This window comes from Etheostoma spectabile, chromosome 20, assembly GCF_008692095.1.
Source record: "Etheostoma spectabile isolate EspeVRDwgs_2016 chromosome 20, UIUC_Espe_1.0, whole genome shotgun sequence".
NCBI classification, from domain to species: domain Eukaryota; kingdom Metazoa; phylum Chordata; class Actinopteri; order Perciformes; family Percidae; genus Etheostoma; species Etheostoma spectabile.
The window spans coordinates 4,842,402-4,866,872 of record NC_045752.1 but is presented as its reverse complement, the minus strand read 5'-3'; the positions used below and the strand labels follow the sequence as shown (position 1 = coordinate 4,866,872).

At 41.1% G+C, this 24,471-nt stretch overlaps 1 protein-coding gene across 1 annotated transcript in view; it reads right to left on the bottom strand.

The window, feature by feature from the left end:
- Nucleotides 1–24,471, bottom strand: part of uggt1 (UDP-glucose glycoprotein glucosyltransferase 1) — a 59,796-nt gene that overhangs the window by 8,253 nt on the left and 27,072 nt on the right.

The following is a 24,471-nucleotide window of genomic DNA, read 5'->3' as shown; positions in this document are numbered from 1 at the left end:
CAATGGTGCATGTCTGGTGACTGGGCGGGCCAATCCTGGGCATCTGATCTCTTCGCCTGAGGAAACTTTGAAGTGGAGATGGAAGTATGCGATGGAGCACCATCCTGCGGAGAATTTGGCCTTTTTATGGTTGGAATATAAGAGGTAGCTAAGATTTCTTGGTATTGAGACTATGATGGCCTTCCACCCTGCCGATCTATCGCACACCCCATACTGGATGTAACCCCAGACCATGATTTTTCTTTCACCAAAATCACTGTTTTCTGGGTGAATCTTGGATCCATGCGGGCTCCAGTAGGTCCTGCAATACTTGCGGCAAATGTGGTGTAATTCAAAGGAGATTCATCTGAAAAATCCACTTCTTCCACTTCTCCCGCATCCACCTTTTAGAGGCTGTGGGCCTTGGCAAATGCCACACGGTTTTTCAATTGTCTTTTGTTTAGTGCTGGCTTCTGGGCACTGATTCGACCATGGAGGCCATTTCGGACAGATTCGGCAAACTGTTCTGGTTGACACAGGGACTTCAGGGGACCAGGTTGGTGGAGCTCTGCTGCAGTGGAAAATGGGCTGGCCTTGGATTTTCGAGCCAACAAAACGGTCCTCTCGAGCAGTTGTCTTGCGGGGTCTGCCTGACCTGGGTCGTCAAAAACATCTCCAGTGTCTTCAAATGTTTTTTTTTAATCCCTGTACTTGACGCTGAGACACATTGAAGGTGTCTGCCACATCAGCAGGGATCTGGTCTCAGCCTCTTGATAATCAAAACTTTAGTCTCAGGGTGACCTCTGCAAATCATGTTGCAGATGTCTAGTTGCAGTTGATGTGAAGGTCTAGTGTACTGGGTTGTTTTATACACACTTGAGACCTAATTGATCCATTGTAGTCACAGGAAGCTCATATGACAAGGCGACAACACTTATGTCTTTGCAAAAATTGACTCCATGGGCTTACCAAGCTGTGAATATTAGAATACTTTTGACAGTTTCGTTTTGCACTGAAACATATTACAAAAGCTGTTGGGATTAAAAAGGGCCATTCTTGTAAATAAATCTTGATTAGAAATATATTTTGGCGGCACTTCAGGTCAATTTGTAACACAGCGACAAGACTTTTGTCAGGGACTGGTTGCAGGATGAAACAGTGTTTGAACAGCTATGTGTGGGCTAACCTGGTCAGCGTCTACAAACAGGATCTTATCGACAGCGAGAGGAAACAGCACGTCAGGAACAGGTCTTGTAGCCCCAGAGGATCCTCTGCTCTCGGTCTGTTGGTGTAACCAGCGAGGCCACTTGTACTGGACCAGCCATACTGGAAACCCTACTGCTTCGCATGTGGGGGATGAAATCCTGCAACAGGGTCACACACACACACAAAACAGCCTGTCACTTGTGCTAGGAAATACAAGAGGCAATGGAGTATACATAAATGGCTAAAAGACATTGATTGATTGTCAAATGGGCAATTCACAAACGAACATTTTAAGAATGACACTATGTGTTGATTTTGCTGGCTTTTTGTTCAAATGGCTTTAGATTTCTTGGTACGTAAAAAGACTGCAGAGGCTGGGTGCTCAATCAGTCCACAAGTAAGAAGTAAATCAGGAACTCTAAGGTGCCCTGGGAAATTAAAAGAAGGATCACAGAAAAACAACAACAAACCTCTGGTTTGAATCAAGCATTAATTCAGTCGGTTTAGTCTACTATGATATAAAGACCAATAAATATACAAAAATAAGAGCAATGCCAATCTGAAGCTTAGGAGTTAATAAGGAAATGGCGGAGTGTGATCCTGAGTTACAAAACAATCTCATCTTTGACTTAAAAAAAAAAAAAGTCAGAAAAATACAGTATTACAGGTAATGGGGCTTAACTAACTCTAAAAACAGAGTGAAAAACGTCGTGAAAACAGGACTGATAATGATGAAAGGGCCAAGAAAAGCAATGAAACTTCTCATTCATAGGAGTAGTTTCTTATACGGGTACGGTGTAAAAACAAGGTAAGGTGAGAAAAAAAAAAAAGGGAAAGCTGCAGCTGTCGCAGACAAAAGCTCAACATCAATGATGAGATGCCAGCTGATTTAAAAAAAAAAAAAAAATCTACCTTGAACGTTGGGACAGATAGTTCTTGAGAAACAGAACTTGACGGGGGTTTTGGTGTTTTTGGAGAACTGACAGCATCATAATCCTGGAGGGAAGGAAGAACAAAAAGATTGGTGGCAACAGGGCTAAGAGAACAAAGGTGCTTCAATCAATAAAGTCTCTGTACACATAAGAAAAAGGATGACAGCTTTTAAGGCTTTTGGTGATACGACAGCCTTATCTTGCCTTATCACACTCTTTCACACATGAGGAAGCGCTCTACAGGTGCCCGAGGCCACGGAGAGATGTTGATCACGTCCTTTCCTGCTTTACTCCTCTGGTTCCTCCACCTTGACCCTGAACACAGTGCAAAAGGTTTTTTTTTTTTTTTAAGTTCAAATTAAAAAGAACAAAATAATAATACACACACTGATAATCCTATTGTTATACCAGTATCGGAGAATTACATCTTACATAATGTTGAGGTGCATCCCCACCCTCCCTCTAACACCCTCCCGTACCCCCATCCCTATACCTTCAAACTTGTCGAGGCACATCACCTCAATTGTGTTCATTATTAATAATACTGTTTCAGTGAATTCTCACACTGTCAGAAAAATTCAAAATCCAAAGATGTTCACTCTTCAATGATGTAGAACCGTGGCAATGGCTTCAATGTAACGAAGTCATGAATATTAAAGTAACGCGCTAACGCTTAAACTTAACTTGAACTCTACTAAAATTGTTATCGATCCTTGTTGCGATTGACTAATGATCATTTTTAAATAGTTTTTTTGTCACTATAATTTGAGTCAAAGCTGTCCTGGCCAGGATTCCCAGAAGCCGCATCGTTTTCCTCGTCCCGTCACTCAGCAGCTCCTATGAACTGGTGGTTTCTCTGGACCTGATCAACACAATTTTGTTAGTTAAACAACCTGTATTAATCACTATTGTCAAACCATTTGAACTAGCAAATACATATGTATCTAGCTTGGATTATATGGAGGACCCGAACCCATCTAATTTGTAAATAATTAAATACAATGGACAAAAAATATCTAGAAATTAATCTAGGAATCAGTTAACACTTCTGGGTGCACTGATTTGTGACGGCTGATATATGTCAACATATGGCAACTGTTCTGACTGCTAAAGCCATGCCTCTCAATAATTTGAAAAAATTAACCACCTTTGCTACTGAAATGTATATATTTATAATATATATTATATATATATATAATATATAAATATATATTATATATATAGTAGAGATATGTTGCTAAAGCTAGGCTGAAATTAACAAGATGTCCGTTTTGTGCAGGTTTTGTGTAAGTTATAATTTTTATTACATTATTCCACTCCTTTACAGGTGACGGTAATGTTCCAAAAAACACCACTGTGGCAACAAACAAGAAGGAAAAAGAAGACCGCAAAACACAAATGTAAACAATAGAAGTTTCAGACTTTTAGATGTCAAGGCACACAAGTGTCAATGCACATACGACCCAATGCGTTTGCTCATGACTGTAAATTAACAGACAGAGCATGTGTGACGTCACCCATTGGTTTGTGGAGATGCTTTGAGTCGTCGAGCTTGCCGTTACAGGCGCAGCCATCCTGGTTGCAGATGTGATGGTTTTGACGAGGGGGACACTCTTTATCACGCTTTATCGCTGATTGTAAAATCAACCAAACCATAATTCAAAAAAAGAACATCAAACTAGCGAGTGAGGCCATAAACTTCTTGTGAAAAGGTTTACTGATTACTCATAGACTTCTACAGAATCCGACCTCCTTTGGCAACCATATGTGACCCCCCCCCACCCCGCTGAATGCAGGTTTAAGGCACTTCCGCATTTGCAGCACTTCAACGAACGGATGCTCTGTCCACTATATTATTTTGAGTATTTTGAGGATATCTATTTCCTTATTTATTTAATTAATTAGATTAGTCTTCTATATCCGAGAGCCGTTCTGGGAATGCATGTGGCTACATCCATGGGATGTAAATTTCCTAATGAAATGAGAATAATTTTACCTATGTAATTATGTACATACTGTATATGTTTACATTACTAAAAAAAACAAAAAAAAACATTCTCTCTTCTACTCATTTAATCATGAGAACCAGTCAGACTGGGAAAACTGAAAATGTTGCCACTAACAGTCCTGGATTGGTTTTTATTTATTTGTGGACAAATATCTAATCTAACTGAGTGAAAGGGCACATTCTAACACTGTTTCCTCTTGTGCGAGACTGTCATCCCTTCATCCAGGTAACGACCTTGACTTTAATGATCCTGCTTTTGAAGTTGTTTAGCACGACTATGATGTCATCAGACTCGCTGGAGAGTCTGTGCCTTCATGGCTGCAACAGAGAAAATAAACATAAAGAAACTGAAAGTTACAAGCCAGTTGTAGATCCAAGAGACGAATATGGCAAATTCTCAATTTTCTTACCTGTAAATCTTTAGATGTCATCAGAGCGTCCTTTCCTCATCTTCAGGATCCAGGCGCCTGGGTTTGCCTTCAGCTGGAAGTAACCCTACAGAGCACAACACCACCGATAATAGCGTTTGGGAGTATAATAATAAAGGGACAGAATAAGCTGATAAAAAGTGTGAAAAAACTATACCAACTGGCAACTTTGCTCAAGTGGGTTCTGAGGCTGTAACTCACCAGGTTTGCCATGACGATTTATCCATATGACGGGCTCAGACGCAGTTCCCAGGGTGAACTGGAGGCCACGGGGCGGCGGCCTGAACTGACATCAAAACAATGGCCTTCCAACAAAAGGTGCTCCAACGTACTCTGCTGCTACAATGTTCTCCATGCAGAAACAGGAGTCCAGACAAATAAAGTTCATTGTGCAGCCCGATAACAGAGAGCCTGGGTATTTACAAACACACACATTAGTAATGGTTCCCAGATAAACCCAGGTCTTCCAGAAGAGAACGAAAAATCCTCAGCACACAAGCAAAAATTGAAGAATTCTGTGAGGATGCGACAGGCCTAGGACAGACATAGGCAATTACAACAGTATAAAGAAAGTTTAAAAACATTAAACATGATTATAATGAGGGAAATACAAAATTATTGGGTGCTGAACATTATGTATCTCACCTTAAAACAATGTTTTAATTTGTCAACTTGTTAAATCGTTTACCACAATTTAAAAATTATATATGAAGATTAAAAAAATCCTTTGTACAGTCCCTTAAGGTAAAGGTACTTTTTTTGTTACATACACAACTGTAGTGAAATTATTCTCGCATTTAACCCACCCTCAAGGGAGCAGTGGGCAGCCAACACAGCGCCCGGGGATCAGGTCCAGATCTGAGCAGTGCCTGATCAAGGACACTGAAAGGAGAACTCAGAGCATGTGTTCTGATGGAACCAGAGCTCCCTGGAGGAAACCCACGCAGAGATGGGGAGAAAAGACAGACATATGCTTTACCTCCTCCAGGTAGATGTTGTCCAGATCGTAGCGGGTCTGCACTGACTCCACCATCCAGCTCTCGGGAGTGTGGGTTCAGGGTGAAGAGGGGAGTCTGGGCTGTCCAGGAACCTGGCCACGGGGGTGGAGAGAAACTACCTCGCTTGGAACGCCACCTTGGCTCCAACACATGGGTAAAAGCTGAAAGAGACACAGGGACTTTTTAACAGGTGGAGGAGTCCTCCTGCATAATCTGCAGTTTGCTGCATGCCTTTAGCCAAAACAGCAAACATAAAGAAACTGGAAAATATCAGATTTTGTTAAAAACACAAAGTTAAAAGGTGCCCTGTGGAGTTTTCTTGTAAACAACGAAAAGTTATGTTAAACACTATAAAAAACATTGTAAGAATCCTTGAGGTCTAACTAAAGTGTCTTGTGCATTTCTCTTCTCATAAAACATTTGCACAAACATTTAAGTATTTTAAATCCAACAACTGAGCAAATGTAATAAAGTGCTTGAAAGCTCTGGAAAACTTTGCAAATGGTTTTAAACTGATCCAAAAAAAATATGTCCTGCTGAAAGAGGACAATAATCCCACGGTTAATGCAAACACGGGCTTCATAGGCACTGAATGATAATAGAGTGTGAACAGAAAATGAAAATTAAGCAACAAAAAGAAACTTCCAATTATGCACCAGAGTCCCTACATTTCAGAAAAAAAACATGTTTAAATTAGAGAGCGTGCCCTGTCAATTATATTTTTAAATCAAATTTGACATTCTGGCTTTTCCAAAAAGAACTGAGGATACTACGAATACAGTGATGCTAAAGATCTGCAGTATGTTGGACCAAATTGTAATTTAAATCCTAATTTACTCATTCCTGTATATTTGTTCATTCATAGCAATCAGTCAATTTATAGGTAGTATGTTAATATTAATAGTCAGAGTTCAATCCCTGCACTATCACCATTGCACACAGTCTCCATAGTATCTACCTTATCATGGTCATTGTATTCTGTGAGTGATTTTTATTCTACATATTGTGGATATATGGGTGTATATGTATTGTTGTGTTATGGTTGTCCTGCTACTGAATGCCTAATATGCCTTTGGGATGAACAAAGTAAGTAAGATTATTATCTATCTAGCTATCTATCTATCAATCTAATGTGGCACAGGCTATACAGTATTATACTTAGGATCCAGTGCCATTGAAAGTAAAATTCAATAAGCACATTCTGAGGAAAGCCGAAAGAAGCGAGGAAGCCAAAACACAGGGTATTGGACATATACTGACACTGGTTACTAGTTGTGTAAGCTTCAGAAACAGTCCTCACTTTGAGAGGTATTTTGACAGTTGGATTGGCAGTTCATGAACACCCGTAAGTAACGTTTACCAGCTGCTTCAGAACTGCAGGTGGAGAGGGGGGGAGAGAAGAAGGGTTAGAAATAAAACCGTGGACAGGCTCAAAGTCAAAGGATAGGCTAAATCGACTGGACGAATCAGTAAGAAAGACCAGATCCAACGAGGGAGAGCATTCACCCACCAACAGGAGAGGAGCTAGTTTCTGTGCGTCCCTGGTTACAGGATCCACCACGGCAACAACATCGAAGTACACGTCTCCCTCCTTTGGGCGGATCTCACAGCACTGCCAAAAATCAGCAAATCAATCATGAAGGGAAGTAAACACAACCAAGATTTTCAAGGCTGTTGTGAGAGAATGCACAGATAAAAAAAATGTATTCTGTATTACAATAAGTTTTAAAGTAACTTTGGTACAGTATTGGTAAAGAGGTCCAATATTTAATAAACTCGAAAATTCAAACAATACAACATATGTATATTGCAAAAATTGTGTTATCTGAAGAAAAGCTAGAGAGGGTCTCCCCTCCTGGAATAAAGAGGCTTGCTTGAATAAATGATGTGCTTGTATTACAAACTTACCTGTAGCGGTCATCTGCAAAGTCATACTCACCGGGCCTCTCCCTTGGGCTGAGAGGAGAGCAGAGCGTCCACCTTCATCACAAGATCGCTGGCCATGAGAGAAACCCTGCATTAATTTTACAGACTCTACAAAAGATTTCACCTTGTGAAAGTGTACGGCTGCAATGAAGGGAAATAAAATACCTGTCTCCTCAATTCCAAACTGTTGCACTTTGCTCTTGATTCGTTCTCGGACGTTTTCAGGATGATGCTTCCAAAAGCAGGAAGGCATCCTGGTTAAACACCTCCTCCTCCTCAGTGGACCTATGATCTGTGTAACAAGAAAGAGAGTTTGGATGAATGGCTACAGAAACTGTGGTCAAATGGTTAGATTGTTCCATAAATCCAATCTATATTTGTTCATGATGATCCGTATTTTCAGTACAGATTCTTAAACAATAAGAACAAGATTGGAGCTCACTCTTACGTGCTGATCACGGCATTCTGTCCTTCTTTTAGTTTTAGCACGTCTCGGCAGTAGGCAGCGTGGGAGAGCAGGAAGTCAAATTTGGGACCCTCGTATGCATCCTTGAACAATGACACATCCATACCCTGAAGGAAAAATAGATAACTTGAGGCAGCTGAATAAAGAGAAATTTAGGAATAAATAGGCAAAATGTTTCAACAACAGAAGGAAACAAGCATTTAGAACAATGATAAGTGGAAACCCGTCCGTTCCCCCTCACCCGACGGCGAACTCCCCGACGTCGACTCCATCTCCAGGGCCGTGGCGGTTCTTCTTTAGCAACTTGGTGATGAAGTTCTTGGCGTTGTTGGCAGATGCGTCTGCATGGCGGCCCAGATGGCTCTGGCCACGCGGCTCGTCTCAGGGTGGAGCGGCGGATGGGTTGTGACCATCCCCAGTCGGACATTGTTGCTGGTTTTCTGTTGTGGAGCAAGTGAGTGTTGAGGATTTGTCACTTCTTGAGAGCAGAATACAAAGCAACTGATATTCCAAACACATAACACCTAAAAATATAAAAATGAAACATAGTGCCACATTAGATATCTGGTCTTTTCTTATAATGCGACTAAACACTACAACACTAATAAGAATACTTCCATCATCAATTTTAAGGAAATGTATGCATGTCCCATAGACAATAATCAAATAAATGATTAATGAACGTGTTGCATTGCTTTGTGTACATTAGACAAAATCTTCATGTGTAAACAAAAAAACTAAATAGAGAATTGCTTCAACATTTCCGGAAATACATCCATTTGTTTTCTTGCAAAGAGTTAGATGAGAGATTGACACCACTACAGATTCTAAAGATGATTGAAGACACATCCAGGAGCTAGTTGGGCTATAGCACAAAAGACTGGAAACAGCTTATGAGCAAGACTTGTCTCTTGACACGTGCAGTAACTTACTGGAATCTAGTTGTCACAGTGAGGTCGGAGATTGCAGGGAGCACAACATTGACGTTTTACTTTCCAGTTAAACAAAAGAGACAGTACATGTTAATAAGAGCTTTAGAGGTTCGGTAGGCGGAGTTTGTGCCTTTGGACAAAGACAGGGTGTCTCCCTGTTTCTAGTCATTTTCATTATCAACAATTAAATACTGTATGTGTATTCCATAAGTTGAACTGTTCTTTTAAATGACTCTTTTTTTTTTTGTAAATCAATGCTTGAAATAATTAATTTGGACAAGCACAGTATGTTTAAGAAAAGTGTCCATATCATCAAGATATAAAAGCTATTAAACAATACTATTGAATCAAGATCCAGCCCGAAGAGAGGAATAAAAAGACTTTGTACCATGTGTTGATGGCGTCATAAAGAAGCTGACGTCCGAGGGCTTGTCAAAGTCTCCGACACCCAGAAGGTCACAGGCGGATGTAGCACTCTGACAACCACAAAGGAAGAAACAGGGACTGTCAAAATATGGGGGCAAAGAAGGGAGCCATTTGTTTTCGGTGAAGATGAAAGTTTGGTAAATTGGGCAAAAATCTCTGTGGTTAGCATACGGGCTGCAACAAAAAAACATGAAAAATAAATATATTCTGGGTGGTATCTAGTCAAAACATTAGCTCATCTCATTCTTCATGCAGCTGTAACAAAGGACACTGCTCTCCTAAGGCCGTGATCAGACAAAATGCGTTGCAGGTTGCAAAACGCAAGGCGCATGCCGTTCTGTTGGAGACCCTGATCGGACCAGTCACAGCTTTGGTTTCTTGCTAGGCAAGCATCGCATCAGCCGTCCTCGGCCAGCCACTATTTGCTGTGAAGCTAAATGATGGTGAATTAAAGTTTTTTCAGTCTAGTCTGATCGGGGCCTAAAGATGGGAAAAAACAAACATGTTAGAACTTAGTGAGCAATATGTCACACAATTAGTACTTGATTCACGATAATCACATGCGTAGTACTGTGTTTCCTGAAAAATGAAACACAGAGGAAGAGAGGTGGTGGATTCACAAAACACATCTAAACGCCGCCAGCAATGTAGATCACGGAAAACGAAAGAAATGAGCAAGTGAGAAGGGGAGGAATAATGCGGAGGAAAAAGGGTGATTACCATGCCTGTTGGTGGTGGTCATCCCTGATGCAGGGGAGTTTAAAATCACAGAATAGGAGGAGGAGAGGACAGAAGAGAGAATATAAACAGAGAGATTTTAGGCTGAATGTGACTTAAATATATTCACTAGAAAACAACAAAATAAACGAAACTCCAGCACTTCTCTTCCAATGAGTTTGTTTGTATGGACCAGCATCATATGAGACGTCTTGCACGCCCTTACCTTCTTAGTCATGTAGTCATGTGTGGCCACGGCGGTGCTTCGTGTTTGGTGTCGGAGAGGCGAGAAGCGGAGCGTATCTACAAAAAAGTTGTCTGCAAGAGAGAAGAAAATGGAGTGAACTGTAGAGCTCATGTAGCAAATGCCAAAGACTATATTTTTAGACTCTCAGATGCAAAAGTGTAAATGTGTGAAACTAAAGCTACTATCTTTTATTTCCAAAACATCTAAATTCAGATTTATATCTTACGTTGGCCGAGCTTACAATAGGAGAACTTTAAATGTTTTATTAAATGGTGTTCTGCTGCCATTTTATTGTGTACGTTTTGAATAGCAGTATATTGATTTTTTGTATAGTTACACCTTTATTGATTTTTTATTTTGCACTAGTTACTACTGAGCATAGCTGCACAACAGTTTCCCTCAGGATGAATAAAGTCCTATTTAGCTTCTACTTTCAACTATAGTATAAGTATAGCTGCTAACAAAATATACAAAGAACAAAAACTGTATAAAATATTTAAGCATAACAACATTATTCAAATAATAAACATGACTTGCAATTGAACAACTTCCCAAAAAAAAGAAAAAACTAACTCCAAAACAGAGTTAAATAAAACGCTGTGTAACTGTAATGGCTTAAAATATAAGTCAGAATGGCAGTAGGCCACCTTACATAATGTTCTTGCAAAATGGAATGTTGCATATATAATGGGAGGAGGCCAGAGAATATCAAGTTGGTCCGAAATGTCTATGATTAAAAACAAATGAGAAATTATATTATCTATATGTATCAAATAATTTGGTCTAAAGTAAAAAAAGTTCTTCAGAAATGCTCTATAATTCAGCTTGTCTGTTCTCGTCTGCGTTAAGTCTGAAGATGCCAGGCTTCAATATGGCTCTTAGGTTAAAAATAACAGCTATTCAACGTAGGGCAGATTATCTCCTCCACACAACTAATAAGTAACACCGTGAGATGGTAATAAAAAAAATTTTAGCTTATAATGTTACTATATCCTAATGCATACTCACTGGTATCGACAGATCCAGTATGTTCTGCTGGTGGACAGCACTATGGGGTTTATGCGAGGAACAACATTGGGCTGATCATGATGAGTTCCAAAACTATGATCTGTGGCCAGCTCCCCGCAGCCAACGAGCACGAATCAGGAATGGTAAAGGAATCGTTCAGAGAAGCGACATTCTTCACAGTTCATGCCCAAAGTGAAAAAGAGTGCCTGTCTGTGGGATTTCCTTTATGTGAAACATATATTCAGAAATTACAGATACATATTACAAACAGTACGTCTAGGAAGAACGCGTCCCCGAGCCAAAAGAAACAGAGGGGAAAGCTAGGAGGGGGAGAAACACACACACACACACACACACAACACACACACAACACACACCACACACACACACCACACCACACCACACACACACAACACACACACAAACACACACACACACACACACACACACCACACACACACACACAACACACACCCACAAACCACACACAAACCCTGTCTGCATGATCATATTCAAGCCATCTTAAAAATTAGTTTTTCCACTGCAGTTACTGACACTTGTGCATTGATTATAAGGTTTTCCTCCAACAAGTAGGGATTAAACGTTAAAAAGGAGGAGAAAAACAAGAGTGATGACTTACAACACGTTCCCACTAGGACTGATGTAGTCATGATTAAAAGTGCTGATTAATGGTGCTTAAATACTTACAAAACAGAGGCTTTTTTGAAAGAAAGAAAGAAATTAAACAGTTCTCTCTTCAAACTGCTGGAACGACTTTAAACCGGGAAAGCACGGCAGATGGGTGCTAATAAGGATCTAGCCTAACCCTCATGTTGTCCTAGGGTCAATGACCATTTTTATGGATCAATGTTCTATTAAGTTCCCAAAATAACATGATGATTCCACACAACGCTCTTTGGCAAGTACAAATCTCACTTTCATTACTTCTGGGTGTTTTTCAAATTGTATAGCATTTGAAAAAAACATGAAGTGGTTGTTAAAAAAGCATTGCGTAAAAGTTGGCACATATCCAGTCTGTGATTATCCATCAACCATCATTTATGTAGTCTAAATAATTCCTAATTTCTGCTTTCATACGCAAACATTAGGTAGAATTCCTATTATGAGGTATGTAACCATAGGTTCCAAAAATAACTGTAAAATTAAGTTAATAAGTTAGTGTTACGTAGTGTAGAAAAGCACAAAGTGACAAACTTGGGGGAAAAAACGTCAAAAGTATTGAAAAAAAAAGAAGAGACAAAAACATCAAACAAAAGTTAAAACATCGCTAAACAAAGTGGGATTTTGCGGGAAGACAACACAAGGGTTAACAGAAAAATTATCACCCACTAAATATAGTGTACTTCTGTAAAAAATGAAACTTTTCCCAGAATCATCTGGAGCTCTGTAATTTAGTTTCTTTCAGTATAACTCTATTTTGCATCAATTAAAAAACAAACAATGCACAAAACAACACACACACACACACACACACACACACACACACACACACACACACACACACACCACACACACACACACACACACACACACACACAACCACCACACACACACACACACACAACACACACACACACACAGGTAGATCACTGTGTCAGCTACTTCAGTGAATATTAATTTGTTCCTTAAGTCTCAAAAACACAATCAAAGATCTCATCTTTGCAGGACCGTACAAGAACTCATCTGCGTAGTTTGTGGAAAAACTCAGCATACCAAATAAGCAATAAGGTGTACTTGCAGTTACATCCAGTCAGTAGTTATTGTTACTCAAGTGCAGGGAAAATTGATTTTGTGCTGAAGAGGAATATAAGGTTAGATCTTAAATAAACATAAATAAAAACATAGTGTTAAACTGTGACATAATAATGAACCTCACTGGCATCACAGTATATTCAGAGTGTGAGTGTGTGGTGTGTGTGTGTGTGTGTGTGTGTGTGTGTGGTGGTGTGTGTGTGTGTGCTGTGTGTTGTGTGCTCGAACTGAACAGGTCTACGGCTCTCTGGTAGAAGGAGGTTGTCTCCAGAATCTTCTAGCATGGTGACTGTCCAGTTCGTCCGGGTCCAAGTGTTCGCGCGGTCAAGGTATGCGTTGTACATGACAACAGGCAGCGGGCCAACCCCAGTCTGTATGATAGTACGCCCGTCCTTCCTGAAAGACGTGACACAAGTGGTGTTTTTTTATTTTCACCTTAAAAAAACAATATTGGAGTAGGAAAATATGAGCCAATTAAATGTGCTGTATTATATAGCGCTTTTTAGTCTTAACAGACTACTCAAGCGCTTTTACATCTACAGGATACATTCAACCATTCAACAACACATTCATACACTGTGGCCGGGGCCGCCGACCAGGGGCCACGCTCATCAGATAAACACTCACACATTCCCACTCCGATGCGCAGCACGGGGGCAACTCGAGGTTCAGTGTCTTGCCCAAGGACACTTCGATATCTAAAGCTCACTAATTAATACATTCTATTTTATATCTGTACACAAAAAAAAGCAAGCACTTTGTCATTTTTGAGTTTAGTTTACCTTTGTCCATTCTTTACGCTAGGTTAAGCTAACCCCTGACAATACTGATATACAGTCAGGAGAGTGGTATCAAACTAATCATCAATCTTGGCAAGAAAGCAAATATTGCATTTCCCAAAATGCCTGTGTGTATGCCTTTTCCTATATAAAATACCTTACTTCAACCAGTATAAAACTTTACTAATAAAAAAGGTAACCACATTGGTTTGGGTGATGCTGTAAAACAGCAAAATGACCAGTAGTATCCAGCCATACTGTGACATGACCTTCAAGCCACGCAACCGTCCTGTTGCTGTCGTAGATGGAGCTAGGTCCCAGGGAGCTGCGACCTCCATAGGGGACACGTCTCAGCACTTCACCACGTCACACACTCAACTTCCCACCGATAGGCACCGGTTGAACATCATGTACGGAAATTAAGAAACATGGGAAGGGAAGGGAAAAAGTGACGGGTGAGGGAGAACAGATATTAGCTATGGACAAAATGATCACAACTTCACAATTGTTTAGAGTCTATGATTGTAGAACACATAGGCGTTTATCTTCGAAACCATACAGTGTTTTTGAAAGGTCAGACTCACCGAGATGACGGCGTCAAATGGCACTTGACTGTCCACCTCGTCGCTGACAGGAGTGTAGGCTCGGGGGGGGGACCAGTTGCACATCCTGACTGAACCGTCATGTCATTCTTCATCTGACCCCACAAACACTAGTACTATCCTAAAACACACCAAATAAACTTCTTTAAAAAAAAGGGATCTGTGTGTGTATATGAAATAGATGAAATGCAAGAGCATGCGGTTGCTTAGCAGTATTCAACAAACTGGACCATCCAAGAGCCCCATGCAGGGAGGTATCAAAGGTCTTCCAACCTGCCGACAAAATCTAAATTAAAAGGATTTTAATTTCACGTCCCTAAGATAGCGATACTCTGCCGCATCTGTATTAGGTTGGTTTGTTGCGTACTGTGGGTTAAGTAATAATAAAATCCTTGAGGAAAAAAACATAAATGTCAATGGCGTAAGGAATCAACCCAATATCAACCCCAATATCTTTTTTTTCTCCTGAGATTCTGGGGAGTGATATTCGCCCAAATCCCTGATGACACCAACAGACTGAGTGGGATGTTGTAGCGTAACACATCTCTGCAAACACACTCAGCAGCTCGGCAGGCAATTTTCTCTGAGTAGGATCCAAGAATGTCACCTTGAAAAAACACACACACAACACACGCACCACACACGCCCACGCCAACACGCACATTGTTCCAAACAAGATTCAGATCCATATGGATCAAAGGTGATTAATCAGGTGGGAAACAAACCAGAGTGGAGTTCTGAGGATCTGCCTGATGACTCCGGGAAGGGGTTGGTCTGAGCAGCTCCTGCACAGTGGATAGGCCACGAGCCTGTACCGGTGGCTGTCGCTCAAAGTTGTAACCATTCTAAAACACAAAACAAAAAATCAAAGAGGAAACATAGGTCATGGGAGCAAGGACTGACAGAGAATATGTGGTATTTAGCCTCGAAATGACAACAAAGCGATCAATCAAGTGCTAGCTAGTTTATTGAAGTACAGCTTATAGAGCCATTTAGGTAACAGTCTAAAGCAACTTATACTAAACAGTAAATATACCCTGTGTTATAATAACTGGATTGATAACTAGTTACCTTCTGAAATGGTCTATTCTGCAATTCAGAGTACTTTTCGTTCTTGTTACACTAAGTGAGATTTTGATTGCTATACGTATTTTTACTTATTCAGTAACAATGTAAAGTCTTAAAAGGCTTTATTGAATTCTAGCTCCTCGGGTTTTTCGCAATGTGGGTGGGACCAAGAAACAGCACAGTAAAACACAACTGCGATTGCATTTTTGTTCCAGAAAGACAGGGCTTATTAAAGGCTGCTAGTTTATAGCAGAGAGATTTTTGGTCATGTGATTTTCTGTACGTGATGGCGGAAGTTGACGGATGTCGACGCATAGTCAGAGGTCAGAGGCTGGACAGTGTGAGCTTCAGGCTGGTCGTGATGTAGGGCGTGTCGATGTGCGGGAGCAGAGCCCGCCATCACCATGGCCCTCACTGAGCAACTCAAACACACGCAGGGGACAGGAGGCAGAGTGTAGTCATACAGTAGATCGTGTGCGTTGCACCGCCATGTGAGTTTAATATAAGAGCCCGCAATGATATATTGGCAGGCACATATAGGCATTCCTTGATCTATCGGGGCAATTTAATGGCGATTTTAGAACAATAGTTTGTCCCAACCAGAGGGCCTCTACAAATGGATGTGCCTCTGTTTCTGTTCGATAATAAAAACACAAAATTATCATGTTATTTAGGAGTAACTGCACAAAACTACGAACTAAAAACAATAATGTTAGGGAAATGTGTTGGTTTGTAAGCGTTGTGGATTACTTTTAAACTATTTATCGTCCGATATATCGGCTTTTTTAAAATACCACGTATTCGGTATCGGTATCAGCCTTAAAAAAAAAAAAATTGGTCGGGCTAGTTTAATATAAGCAATTGAATTCAAACGGATATACAGTATGGTACGATCAGCATGAGAATTTTTTGTACATATTTTAATGGACGTATATAAATGTTGATATTTTTTATGAAATAAATACAAAAGAGATGTTACACAGCTAAATGATAATGACTGTACTTAATATTATGACAATTAGAGTTGTTGGTGGGTGTGTGGTGTGTGTGTACCTAAGCTTCAGATCTGGCCATTCGTGATCAGGTGGGAGACAATTCAGACAACGTTACATTACCATGTCTCACAACTCCATAGTCCAGCTGATGTGACGCCATTGAGACAAGGACAGATTACAGCAGGCTGCAGGCACAGTATTATTCTATGGAAAATCCACTCAGTGATGTGACAGAGAACGTCCAACATGACCAATTGTATTGTCATGGCCTGTTCATCATTGTTGAGCGGGCCCCAAAACAGTCCCAAGTTTGTGCTAGTCTGACACGAGACTCGCAGAGTCACCCCTTATGCCCGGACAAGTTGGCACACGGTCGTGAGAACTTGTGTGCGGTTTGTGCAGCCCCTATGCAAAAGGGAAAGTCAAAGAGTTCTGACGCAGTCAACTCTCATTACAGAAACAGACAAAGACGTCAGATACATCATGATCCAAATCAATGCAATTACAACAAGACATGATTACCAAGTATGTCATCCTATTTAAACAGAGAGATGAGAGAAAGAAAGACAGTGCACGGTTGTGGCCTCGCCGTCGGTGTGGTGTGCAGTGTGGGGGGTGTATGACGTGGAGAGTCCCGTTCAACCCAATTTTTGTGTCTGTGGTGCCTTATGTGTCCAAACCCTAGTTGCCGTCACAATCAATCCAAACCCACAAACCAATCTTCCGCCCTGCAGGGACTCAGGGCGCCTGGTGATGAATCACAGATCGTAGATATTAAGCGGTGGTTGCTGTTCAGGCCCCACCCGTCATCAAACTCCGTTGCCACCAAGATAATGGAGCACAGCTTGAGGAAGCCGTGGGGGGGGGGGGTGTGTGAAAGATATTTGACAGAGAAAAAGGTGTTGATTACCTGTTACAATTAGCCAGGGTAAGCCAAGCACATGTCACTATATGAATGCTTTCAAGTCAGTGTTGTTTACAATTCATCAAATTATGAAAAAACAGGTTGTGAGGAACAAAAGGAAAACAGGAAGGGCGCCCTAATTTGTTGGATATATTTCCTTAAAGGCGGCTAGAGCGGGGAAGGGGTGTGGTGATGTGTCATAATGTAATGCGTCTAGGTTTTCTCCTTTAATGGATTAGAGTGGTAAAAAAAACTAAACCTAAATGATCCCGCCCAACGGGCAACATGAGTCATGCAAGACGGGAAATGTTATCCATATGTGGATAACAGCAGGACATAAGAGTCACTAGCCAGTTTGAAATATGACAACAATTAAAAAAAAAAAAACAGGAAAAAGAAAATGCCAATTTTCATTATACAGTACTAATTTTTCCTGTCAACAAAATTCATGAAGAGTCCAAATAACTTTTATGATCCCCTAGTAACATTTAAATGTTGTTGGGTCTCGTAGCCAGAACTCCAATATTTTTATCCTACTGACGTCATAGAGCTCCATGGTTTTCCTATTTAAAAAACATCATGTGCCCACGTTGGCCGCAGCCATGTTTCCATCCTTACATGGTGGTGTACACAACACAACACACACAAGCACGAACACACACAACTTTGTTTGAGGTCAACCCCACATACATGCTGCTGGTGCATACTCCCTAGAGCACCAAATGTGTTTAATCCACACATTAAAATAGTTTCCGATAAATGCACTATTTTCTCCTGTTTAACTGATAAAAAATACAGTGCCCAACTGTTCAGGAAAATACTGTAATTTCATATAATCATGGAAATAGAAAACATACTGGAAACAAAAAGCCCTGCTATCCCATTTGGTAATCTGTTGGGAGTTTTTGTTTATTAAATATGATAGAAGGATGTGTAAGAAAATTGATAGATGGATAAAAACGACGATAATCACACAAAAAGTGTTACCTTTGGTTTTCGCCGATTTCTTTTGCAGGTCTCAGAGTGGACCATTTTAGTGGGGACTCGTGTGAGAAAAAAGAAGAAGGCAGACCGAACTGTGTAAAACTGCAGACTTCAGAAACGTGGGAACTAACTTTTATGGTGTGTGTGTTGGTGTGGTGTGTGTGTGTGTTACCATGGCTTTGTGGGAAAGTTTTGATAGGTCTTTCATAACAAGTAAGGGACTTCAACAGCGAGGGAGCGAGCAAGAATGCAGAGCTGCTTGTCTGAAAAACTTAGATCTGTAAAAGAAAGGTGTGGTGACAGAAGGTAGGCAGGGGAAGGCAAAATAAAAATGGGAATGAAGACGACGTGGAAAAACAGAGAGTGAGACGAGGAGAAACAAACAAGAGACAGAGAAACACAGAAAAGAAAGAAATAGTTTAACAAAATAAAAGCAGTATGAGCAATTGTCTGTAATCCGATATAAACCCACACAAGGGTGCACACTCAAAGTCTATAAAGCAGACAGTTTTTTCCATTTCATACCAATGGTGGCGCTAGAAGAAAGGTCAGTACATTCAGAGGCACATTTCAACTGGGCATGTCTGAACAAAATGCAGGGCATCCATACATTTGTTGGTGGGAAAATTTCAGTCTGGAGCAAAGTGGTGGATCCACCAAACAAACTGACAGGACGTTGCCACCCAAGAGCCAGGTGTAGCCATGGTTAAAAAAAAGTATACTCGTTAAGCTAATTAAACGTATTACATCTAGCAAAAGAGTCCTGTTATAATGCTTGTCTCTACACAGAAATTAATTAACTATCTCAAAGGAGTTAGGCAGGAGTAAGACTAGTAGACTAGAATATCAACATACGGGTATGTTTACACGAGTAGAGGAGCACTGTATGGACGTATCTAGATGAGCTTCGAAGAGTGGAGGCGGTCAAAGAATAGGAGGCTAGGCTATTTCAAATGCCGGGAGCATCTGTACATGAGTGTGTAGCCTTGAGATTATTAGCACCGGAGATCCCTCTCTTTGAAAAAGCTGAGATAAGGAGGCCCAGCGGAGTAAGAGTAAGACAGACGCCCTAGACAGTCTCTACAGATCCCCTACACATCGTTATGCGACACACAATCAAAGCAGCCTCATGCCTATGATAGAACTTATGCATGGGGAGAAAAAAAAAAAAAAGAAAGTGCTGGTATAATATGTTAGGATGAATGTCAAAAGTGGGACCGACTCACCATCTGGAAAGATGTGTTTCTTTTAGTATTCCAATAGATGATGCAGCGGATTAATGCTCTATGAGCTTCAGAGGTTACGGCCACATGGTCAAGAGTGGACGCCCTTAGATCGACCGCGGCACATCTGATTCTGGACTAGAAGATCAATTTCGCTGCGAGTGTTGGATCAATTGCTGGTTGATGATTCACTTGTTACAGCACATAAGCAAAACTATGGTGATATCAATCCATGCAAGTAGAGGAAATCAAACTATGTAACAACTGCATAATGCCATATCACAGGGGACTTCTAACTGGGCCTTAGATCACTCTTATTGATGAAGTTGTGTCAGGGAGATGATTACAAGAGAAGCCATATAAAACCCCATAGTCTCATAGCTTAAACCACGTAACAGTAAAGTGCGTGCAATGTAGAGTGTCGAGTCCATTATACATATTTAAATCAGCAGAAAACTAAATGATAAATTGTCTTTTTGTCTGTATGTAATCAAGGGGACCATGGTTTTGCTCCTTGTAATTAGTAAGCGTTCTTCATTGAGCTTGCAGGTGGTTAAAATGAGGGTTGTCAATCGTGTCCGACATGTATCTAGTACATCCGCATAAGGACACAGCTATCAGTATTCTAAAACATGTGATGTAACACTTGGTGATATTCAATGTCTGCATCATGTTATAAACCCATTTCTAAATATTGAAAGTGATACACACTGGTTAATAAAGAAAGATATGCACTTTTGACGAGAGAAGAAAACCATTATGTATCTACAGACTTGAAACGTTGATTTTCAGAACAAAATCCACCCGTACCATGTTTGTAGGATCAGGGCCCGACATATCTATATGATCTACTCATGTTAGAGTACAAAAGGTATTAGACGCGAAAATGTTCTTTAATATTAATAGTACATCATTATGATGAAAATGCCCCTCTGTGATCGATGGACACTAGTCCAATATTGGGGTAATTACCCAGTAGATAATTTAAGAAGGTTGTCAAGACATAGTGAGGGGTTTTAAGCCAAGGGATTGTACACTGCCAAAGGTTATACAATTGATACACAATTGATCGGGATGTCTGCCATCTCGATTAGAGCTTTTGTCCACGTTGGCAATGAAAAATACTAGAACAGAGTTCGTCAGAGTCACTGAGGGCGTCGTTACAGGATTAAAACAATTCCCTCAAAATGTAAGTGGACAGGAAAACTTGCCTGCAGTATGGTAACAGTAAGATGAGTAAGAAGAAAAAGTGTGAGTTGATGCTCAGGGGCAATAAGGGTTTTTGAATTATTGTCAAGACCATTGGCCCTGTCAGTTTTTCATAGGTGTTTTCACTGCTGTCAAACAATTCTATGAGTTTTTGATAATACTTTTATACGATATGAGGATGAAAATAGGTGAGGTATGACAAGATTCGCTAGTCTTAACATTCGTGACATATCCATATGTACAGCAAGACGCGGAGAAAAAAAAAAAAAACGAAGAGCTTTGCAGGAGAATGGCGTTGGAGAAGGACCCACCTTGCATTGCCAGACTTAGAGGGCCATGTATCATGGTGCTTTCACCAATGAGTTTCCTAATCCTTTAACTGCTCTTTCAGCTCTGGGTTAGGTAGAGACGTCTGGTGAGGAAAGGGACGCAGACCAGAGAGTAGGGCTTCAGCCGTAAAGCCCTACTTGCTCATTTAAATGACATTTCACAGGGTTTCGTACTTGGATTTGTTTATTTTTAGGTTACTTCATCAGACACCAAAGGTGTATTGGAGGGTAAGAAATGGTCGGAGGAAAAAAGGAAAGAATATTAGGCTGTTGTAAGAGTGGTGAAATTCATGGAAGCTATATCCAAGCTTAGAGTTTTTTTACGGCTGGACGCAGAGGCACTCACTTCAGTTGCCACAAAAGGAAACATGGTACCTCGTACACGGGATCATTCTCTCGTCGCTGTGCATTCACCTCGGCCTCTGAAACCACAATCAATTAATTGTTGCTAACATTAGGGCTATCGGTTGTGTTGTGTGTGGGTGTGTGTGTGTGTGTGTGTGGGGGTGTGTGTGGGGTGGGGGTGTGTGGTGGTGGGGTGGGTGTGTGTGGTGTGAGCGTCTGTGTGTGTGGTTTACCTTGGACTTGTGGTCGTTCTTGACTTCTACTCGGCTTTCGATGGGCCAGCTAAGCCACTCCATACCGGACGAAGATTTCTTTCTGCTGGATTCTGGAGGGTATTATAATATATATGGATATATATATATATATATAAAAGTAACACTACTACTCACAAGCACAACACACAGACACAAACCACACACACACCCACACAACACACACACACAACACAACACACACCACACAAACACACACACACAGCAAACCTACCCACCGCACAAACCCACAGCACAGCCACACCACACAAAACAAACACCACACACCCACACACAAACACAGTTATGATTATCACTATATCTAAATGTATTTGCATGTAGAGGAAAGTAGCAATCAACTCAAGCTTGATATGATAAACAGGAAGAACTTCATCGCAGGTGAAAATGAGAAGCCAAAAATAACTAGGCCTCGTGTTTTCTTAATCAAACCGAATATTCTATTTAAAAAAAGATAATTGACAAACCACAAGTGCTTTTTAATCAACCACCATAGTTCATGTTCACTAAGAGGTAACACAGTCTAGTCACTTGGGGGGGCTGACGCAGCAGATTATCTAAAAGCATGGCTAGCCAGTTGTGGAAGGGAGTGTTATACATTAGTCACACAAGAAAAACAGAAAAAGAACTAGATACCATTTAACTTAAAGTACCACGTCCATTTTTTTTTTCCAAGTTGCCAGTTTTTGCTGTAGTTATGAGACTACACAACTTGCTGATCTTTTTTCCACCAACTGACGGACTGGGAAAGGGGCCCAACACACTATTAGATCTTTTAACAAGTAGGAATCGCCCGAGTGTATCTAAAAACTTACGTTTTTGTCAACCCAAAAACAACCAGCAAGGAAAGAAGCGAACAAGAGTGGACGGGTATGAAGTTGTTCAAAAATCAAGCAGCCAGTGTTGGGAAGCTGATTTGCTAGCGATTAAAAACAAAGAAGAAGAAAAAGATAGGATCAGACACGATGCGCTTTTTAGGGGGTGTTTGTGTCATTGAAAAGTGTTCCGCAACAACATGTTCCTACACTTCAGTCAATTGCCTCACACTGCCCCCTCTTTCTTACCCCCCCTAGCCAGTTTTCCTCAGTCTAGTTCAAATAATCAACTTTTGGTCGTTGTGGGAAAATGAAACACATACAGTGAAGAAGGCGACCCGTGTCTTGCGCTTCTACTAGTGTAGTCGCCACAGTAGGGTGCCCTGACTTGCTCCAGAATTAGCCGTGCTAGATTTGGAACGTGTCCTTGGCGAGCCTCCGCAACGTGTCTTGCGTTTCCGACACAATGCGCACAGCAGACGCTAGTGCTGACGCCAATGCTGACTTGCTTCCAATATGGAACCTTTGTCCAGGGGAGATGCAAAAACTTGGTGAGCAGGAAAACCATGGATAGAGTCTAGTAAATAATCATACAGTAGAGTAGCTGGACCTTGTACTTCGTTGTTGGTATTTCTCAGAATATGTTAGCGAACTGAAGAAAAGATTCAAAATATCCGAGATACATGTGTTTTAATTGTATGTTGTGTCTAAGATGTGGTGTGTGTGTGTGGGTGTGTGGTGTGTGTGTGTGGTGCTGTGTGTGTGTGTGGTGTTGGTGTGTGTGAAGTGATTGATGGGATGGATGGATGTTGACGACAGGTTCTATCCCATTTTACACCTTGGCATTAAAATGCAATTTGTGTTTATAGTTCATAGATGAAAAACGTATGTTAGTGTCTGTTTCACAAATTCCGCCAGCCTGCACAGTTAATACGTATATATATGTCCGTGCTAGACTGACTAGCTTTTAAGTGTAGTGTGTGTCACTGGTGTACTGTGAATGATCAACATTCAAGTTAATCTTGTTAAAATAAGAGTGTGATGTAACCACCTAACAGCCAGGTAATGGCGGAGCAATAATGTCGCAGGCGTCATGACTTTGAATGAGATTGGACATTGGGAAGCCTACGGAAATTGTGTGTCCAAACACTCGGCATAAGAATGACAAACAGGAAAACATCTGGATTTGATCCTGCGGTATTTGTGATCGCCTGTGAAAAAGGTATGGCATTCCGCCTGAAAGAGAGACAGAAAAATGTCAGGTGTTAGTTGGTCATTATCTCATGGTTCCCACCCTTGTCGTCTGAACGTATGACGCCTTTAATTACTCTAGGTGTGATTTAATGCAGTTGCTGCTAAAACCGTCTCATCACACGTCTTTTCCCCGTGGACGCTGCAAAAGGCTGAGCAGACAGAGGGAGGAGGCGCGTTGGACGATCTAAAAAAAAAAAGAACAGCATGGATCGTCATTTACATTGAGAAAAAATGAGAATCACTCTACACACTGGACATCTTAAACACACAAAGCAAGGCATCCGCCTGGTACGTAGAAGGAGTATAGTGCAGAGTAGGCTCTGAGGGGCGGGAGAGGGCGAAACTTGCGCATGTCCCCTGGACGGAGCTGCGGCAAGGCGCCGGCTTTCTTTACCATCAGGTCATAGTAGGCGATCTGTGTCTGCATGCCGACACTCGCCCACGATCCACGACTCCCCGGAACCTACACCGCCGACCCCCCCACCTTCATTCACTATGTGTGTGTATTTGAGACTATTGATGTTGCCTTCCACCCTGCAGATCTATCGCACACCCCCATACTGGATGTAACCCCAGACCATGATTTTTCTTTCACCAAACTTCACTGTTTTCTGGGTGAATCTTGGATCCATGCGGGCTCCAGTAGGTC